Genomic DNA, 7,123 nt, shown 5'->3' with positions numbered 1-7,123 from the left:
GGAGGGAAGGGGGGCTAGAAGGATCTACATATAACCTCCTCCCTGGGGGATGGGCAACAGAAAAGTGGGTGGAGGGAAACCCCAGGCAGTGTAAGATAAGATAAAATAATAATTTATAAATTATTAAGGTTTCATGAGGGAGGGGAGAACGGGGAGGGAGGGGGCGGGGGGAAAGGAAAATGAGGAGCTGTTTCCAGGAACCCAAGTGGAAAGCAAATTTGAGAATGATGAGAGCAACGAATGTATAAGTGTGCTTTACACAATTGATGTATGTATGGATTGTATGAGCCCCAGTAAGATGATTAAAAAAAAAAAAACGGCTGCAGACTGACAAGCGGGTTCAAATCACTGGCCTTATGATTGGCAGGTCGATGTATAACCAACTAGCCACCATGGGTCTAAAGCTTCCCTCTGTTGTTGTTAGGTGCCATCTAGAAAGCTCTGGCCCATAGCAACCCAATGCACAACAAAATGAAAAACCACCCAGTCCTACACCATCCTCACAATTGTTCCCATGCTTGAGCCCATTGTTGCAGCCATTGTGTCAATCCATCTTCCTCTTTTTCACTGCCCCTCTACTTTACCAAACCTGAGGTCCTTCTCTAGGGACTGATCTCTCCTGAAATGTTCAAAGTATATAAGACAAAATCTCACCTTCCTTGCCTCCAAGGAACACGCTGGCTTTACTTCTCCCAAGGCAGATTGATTTGTCCTTTTAGCTGTCTGCGGTGCTTAAAATATTCTTTGCCAGCACCGCAATTCAAATACTTCTATTCTACAGTGTTCCTTATTCAATATCCAACTTTCACATGCACATGATGCAATGGAGAATGTCATGTCTCAGGTCAAGCACACTTTAGTCTTCAAAGTAACATCCTTGCTTTAAATACTCTAAAGAGATGCAATACATTGTTCTATCTTTTAACTGCTACTTCCATGAGCATTGATTGTGTATCCAATCAAGACAAAATCTTTGACAACTTCAGCCTTTTCTCCATTGATCATGATATTCTTCTCTAGGAACTGGTGCTCCTGATAATACACCCTAATGACACACTTTTTTCTTGGTGTCTGCTTTTAAGGCTGTTCATGGATTATTTGGGGTGCTGATTCAGAAAATTACATTATAAAGACCACGTCAGCTTTAGTTTCTTAGATATGGCATTTCAGTATATTTTCTTTCCTTTTTTATAATGAAATTTATTTATTTATATTTTTATTTATTTTTTAATAGTTTTATTAGGGGCTCATACAACTCTTATCACAACCCATACATACATCAATTGTGTAAAGTATATTTGTACATTTATTACCCTCATAATTCTCAAAACATTTGTTCTCCACTTATGCCCCTGGCATCAATTCCACATTTTTCCCCTCACTCCCCACTCCCACCTCATAAGTTATACTACTTGGAAGTCCCTTAATACTTAATTCAGACACACAAATTATAGGATAAGACAAAATATGTAAGCTACATTTGAAAAAGAATTAAGTATTAAGGAGCTTCCAAGGAAAACTGTGTGGATTTAGCCCAAACAACTCAATGTAAAGAAAACTGATCCTTGGAGGACTTGTACATGGAGCAAGAGGTAGGTGCAAGAACAGAACAAAGGGATTCTGCATGGTCTAAAATCAGGAAGGGCGTGCATCAGGGCTGCATCCTGTCCTGACACTTGTTCAATCTGTATGCTGAGCAAAAAAGCAGAGACGCAGGATTCTATAAAAAATAATGTGGCATCAGGATTGGAGGAAGGCTGATTAACAATTTCCTGTATGAAGATGACACAACTTTGCTTGCTGAAAATGAGAGGACTGGAAGCACTTGCTGATAAAGATCAAGGAGTTCAGCCTTCAGCATGAATTATACGTCAATGTAAAGAAAACCAATATATTCACACTGGACCGATAGGTCACATCATGATAAATGGAGAAGAGGTTGACGTTGTCAAGGAATTTGTCTGGTCATGTCCTTTCACCATTTAATTAGATTGTGTTCTTGTTGATGAGGTTTTGGACTTATCTGCACATTTTATAAATCATTCCCTTTTCCACTAGGTCATTGCCAAATTGTTTTCCCCATTCTTAGTGTTCTCTCTTGGAGAACTATTGTGGTGAGCACAATGGTTATTGTTTAGGAGCTCACAGTCATTATTTCATCTTTTGTTGTTTGTGAATGTTCAGAAATATTTCATAGATTCTTCATACCATGGGTTAAGACCCCTAAGTTTGCCCCTTTTTCTTCTTCTATTATCTTTCTAATTTCAGGTTTTACATTTAGGTCTTCAATTAGTTTGAACTAGTTTCTATACATGATGTTAGGGATGGATCTTGTTTTATTTTTCTACAAATGGTTATACAGTTTCACTAGTATAATTTATTAAAGAAATCTGTCAGAAATCAGCTGCCAACAGGTGGAACAAGTTATTTCTGAATTATCAATTCTGTTCTGTAGGTCTCTGTGTCTGTCATTCTATCAGCACCAGGCAGCTTTGATTACCATATGCCACGGCTGTGTATGTTTCTGAGTGCAGGACTCAGAGTTGGGACTGGTTTACTTATCTGCGATCTCTTTGCTTTGCATATGCAGTTGATTAGTTTTCCCTCCTCTTTAAAGAAAAAAGAGCCCTGGTAGCATAGTGGTTGTGAGTTAGCCTGTGATCCACAAGGCCAACAGTTTGAAACCACCAGCTGCTCTGAGAGAGAAAGGAGGGCTGTCTACTCCCATAGAGTTACAGTCTGTAAACTCACAGAGGAAAATCTACCCTGTCCTAGAGGGTCACTTTGAGTCTGGCAGTGAGTTTGGTTTTGGTTTGGTTCTCTTTAAAGAATGCTGATGGAATCTGAATCATGATTGCATCTACCGAAAGGTCGCTTTGAATCGTATTGATATTTTCACAACGTTGAGTCCTCTTCTCTGAGAATATGGTGTATTCTTCCATTATGAAAGTCTCTGCTGAATTCACAGAGTAGTGTTTTGTAGCTTTCTTGGCGTAGGTTTTTCATATTCTTGGCTAGGTTTATTCCCAAGCATTTAATCTCTTTTTAGTGGCTTTTCTAAGTGGTATTCTTTTCCAATTTCCTTTTCAGAGCTCTCTTTGTTAATGTAGAGGAATATGACTGATTTTTGTACCATGTCTTCTACCATGTCACTTTATGGATTCCCTTTATTCCAATCATTTTCTCGTAGATTTTCTAAAACCTTCTATGTATAGGATCATAACATCTGCAAATAGGGATAATTTCATTTACTTCCTTTACAATGTGGATGCCATTTAGTTCCTTGTTATATTTTCTGGCTAGGTGTTCTAGTATAATAGTGAATATGAGTGATGATAGCATTCCTGTTTGGTCTCAATTCCCAAGGGGAATGTTTTCAGTCTCTCTATATTGAAAATAATGTTGGCTGTGGGTTTTGTGTACGTACCCTTAATTATGTTGATGATTTTTCATTCTGTGATTTTAGTTCTGAGTTTTTTAATCATTAGTGGGTGTTGAATTTTATCAAATGTGCTTCTGCATCTCTTGATATGACAATTTGGTTCTTTGCCTTTATTTTATTTATGTATTTGGATGATATTGAGTGGTTTTCTAAGATTGAACTAGCCTGGCATCTGTAGTATGAATCCCACTTGATCATGGTGTACAACACCAAAAGCCAAACTCACTGCCTAAGTTGATGTCAACCCTAGTTAACCTGTAGGACAGGGTAGCACTACCTCTGGGAGTTTCTGAGACTGTAGCTCTTTATAGGGGAATAGAAAGCCCCATCTTTCTCCCATGGTGTCCAATGGGGCTTACCACTTTTCTTGGAAAATAGAATTGAAAGTTAAAGGAATGTTTTGAAGCTCCCTTGTCATATTTTTAATATGTTATTGAATTGTATTGGTTAGGATTTTGTTAAGAATTTTATTACCTATATTCATGAGGGTTATTGGTCTATAATTGTCTTTTTAGGGGCATCTTGGCCTGAATTTGGTGTCAGGCTTATGTGTGCTTTATAGAATGCATTCCGGTGTATTCCAGCCTTTTCTATGTCTTAGAATTGCTCGAGTAGAGTTTCAAACACCATTTTGGCTGAAAGTCTCTCATCTTATTTGTGCCAGAAATATTTCTAGAATATACTATACTCTACCTTATTAAACAAAGGTCACTTGTCCCGTTATCTCAGTGTATGCTCGTCACTAGATAACACTGGAAAGAATGAAATACTCACTACTTTTCAGAGTTCTCTTCTCCTCTAATGTTAACAATCACGTCTTAGTCAGCCTGTTGCCAATTCATTTAGCTCTCTTCTCTTTAAGCGTATTGCTTAGGAATGACAAAACTTTATTGAATTTATATGATTGTGTATTGCTCGAAAACAGTTATTGCATAAAATCAAGGAGACTCTGAATGAATGAAAATGTTAAAGCTTTGGCCAAATCATTTCAGCATGTTCTCTAAACGTGTTCTGAGTGCTTGTCCTTGCACCACGAGTGAAGGATGAAATCTTCCCCGCAGAGCGGAAAGCCAAGGTCTCACCTGTTTCTCGGGAACGGACGTGCTGCTGTGGCTGTTGAAGCAGTGGTTTTCCAGACTGTGGTATAAACGAGGATAGCAGAAGCTTCATGACGGCAAGGGTGTTCCTTCAACGAAGGCAGGTTGTTTCTCAGAAATATTTGGTGAAGACATAAGTGTGCCCTTTCCTGTTCAACTTCTGTCTCCGTTGCTTGTCTCTGTACCTAGAAAGCTTTCTTCATTTTGCCTGATGGATGTGTATTAATTCTTCAAGACTGTTTATGAACTCATTTGCCAAAATTCATCTGTAGAAAGCCAATTTTCCACAAGACCTATTTGCCAAAATTCCATTTCTTTGAATGATTTCTAAAGAAATCATTACAGTGATTCACATTTTTGTACTTTTAATTGAGGTCATTTTAATAGTTTTTCAAGAGTTTTGTAAACTCGATCTGTTTTCATAGTATCATTTTAAGAATTGTTTAAATTGTCTCGGCCTCATCTTCTTGATGCTGCAGTAAAACTATACCCAGTGCTGCAGAGAGAGGGGACTTTCTACTAGGTCCAACACAGAGGGGCGAGTTAGCATAGCACATACAAAATGGGTTTTAACAAGAATATGTTAATGGAACACATATTCCAAGAATCCTTATAAATATGTTCTTATATATTAGAAGTTGCCTCTTGGTTCCTGCATTCTCTATTACCCAGACAGTTTCTTCCCCCCGCCCCCCCCCCCCCCCCGGGTCCCTAGTCTCTTTCTCCGTGAGAGGGCTGCACTGTGTGCTGATTGTCCTTCCCCCAGGAAGTGACTCCTCAAATCACCTCTGTCCTCCCAGCAGCAGCAGTAAAGGCGTTGGGCCAGAGACAAACCAACCCTCCTTGAAAGGCTACTACGGAGATGAGAGGGAAACCAACCCCTTCAGACTAAATAGTGAGAAGAACCATGTACATTCAGCAAAGTTGTGACTCAGATCCCCAGACGCCTTCCCTTCAGGACCTTACTCACATAACTGCTTGTATTCAAAACCTTTCCAACTCCCCCGGATGACATGGGTACCTCCCTTCTCTAGGGTCTCGTAGCACTGTGGTCACACCTCTATTACATCACTTAAAGCATTATATCTTCGTTATTCTCTTTCACAAGAAGCTCAGTTTCTAGTCCCTTTGTCATTCAATTGCCACTGAATAAAAAAAAACCTCATTATTAAAAATGTTTCAGAGTGAGCTGACTAGATGCAAAGTCATAGCTGGGGATTACCGTGAAGTGAGACAGGTTCCCGAGCAGAGCTCTCAGACTTACAAGAAGCAAGGCACAAGGCCGGTAAGTCTGGACTTTCCCCCTCCCCCCAGCCTTACGAGTGCCACAGACTACGTTCAGTAGAAGTGCTGGGTAAATTGAAGAAGGGGTGCCCCTGAAAGAACCAGACCACTAGACCCAAGTACAAGCATGGGTGTTTATAAGTAATGCTCAGAACAAAAGCAAAATATAGTTTCAGTGCAAGAGAGTTTATGAGGTGATTCTGAAGGATGCATTTCCTATTCACTAAAATATGTAACCAAAAAGGGACAACTTAAATTGCTTAGCAAGATAAACGAAATTCAGCATCCTCTGATAGAAATGGGACAATTGACTGTTGTTCTCTGGTTTGCACTAGGATGGGAAAGAATACAAAGTTCCTGCCCTTTCTGTCTTTGTGGCGGGTCCAGGTTGAATGAGGGATTACATAGCCAGTCCGTAAGGCAGGTATTCTCCCACACATGGCTCCCACTAGTACTGATGCAGCCTTAAAAATAAATAAATAAATAAATATGTAAATAAATAAATAAATAGATGAAATTCAGAATGTCACAAGAAGGGGAAAAATCCATTTATTAATTAGTCCATGTATTTTAAGTTGAATCCTGAAACAAACCACCTGAATTCGTCGATATTTTAGCCATTATAGTTCATTGTGTAGTAAATGACATGCTGGGTGTAAAATCATCCCTCAGATGTATTCATTCTGTTGTAGTCTAGTTCTAAATACAATCTACCAATCCAGGGTGATAAGAATTAAATAATAGGGACTCATTCCAGATTCAAGGTTTTATAGATTTCTCACAACTGATCAAAAGCACAAGGAAATACACGCCAGGATAAGAAGTTTCCAACTGAACCCATTGCTGTCCAATGGATTCTGATTCATTGTGGCCTCAGAGGACAGAGTCAAACTGCCCCTAGGATTCCCAAGGCTGTAATCGCTGCAGAAGCCGACTGCCAGTTTCCTCCCATAGAGCAGTTGGTGAGTTCAAACCACCGACCTTTTGGTGAACAACTGAGTACTTAACCATTGTGACAACAGGGATTATTTTAGAAGGGCATTCCAAAGCATATCCAGAATGATCACAGCAAAACTTAGTTAAAATTTGATCCACAGACTATTTTAAGGTTATGTCTAAATTAGTCAGAAATTTTTAAAAGATAGATAAAGCTACTAGCTGTTCTTCTAAACATTTATTTTAAAGTAAGCATCTTTCAAATCTAGTGCTGAATATAGACCCTAGGTTTATGATCGCAAGAAAGTAAGCAATAACTAAGGTTGAGTTTTAGTTCATTTTTAGATGGTGTATGTGGTAGGCT

General features: G+C 39.1%; 1 non-coding gene across 1 annotated transcript; it reads left to right on the top strand.

The window, feature by feature from the left end:
• The first annotated feature begins 6,103 nt into the window (after positions 1-6,103).
• Positions 6,104-6,231, top strand: LOC115870232. The gene has a single exon (XR_004046603.1). It is a non-coding gene; the product is annotated as a small nucleolar RNA SNORA31 (small nucleolar RNA).
• Positions 6,232-7,123: the final 892 nt, after the last annotated feature.

Source organism: Echinops telfairi, unplaced genomic scaffold (genome assembly GCF_000313985.2).
Source record: "Echinops telfairi isolate 266 unplaced genomic scaffold, ASM31398v2 ScPeMD7_443;HRSCAF=831, whole genome shotgun sequence".
Classification (NCBI taxonomy): domain Eukaryota; kingdom Metazoa; phylum Chordata; class Mammalia; order Afrosoricida; family Tenrecidae; genus Echinops; species Echinops telfairi.
The sequence above is the reverse complement of the archived record's forward strand: the minus strand, read 5'-3'. Positions and strand labels throughout refer to the sequence as shown.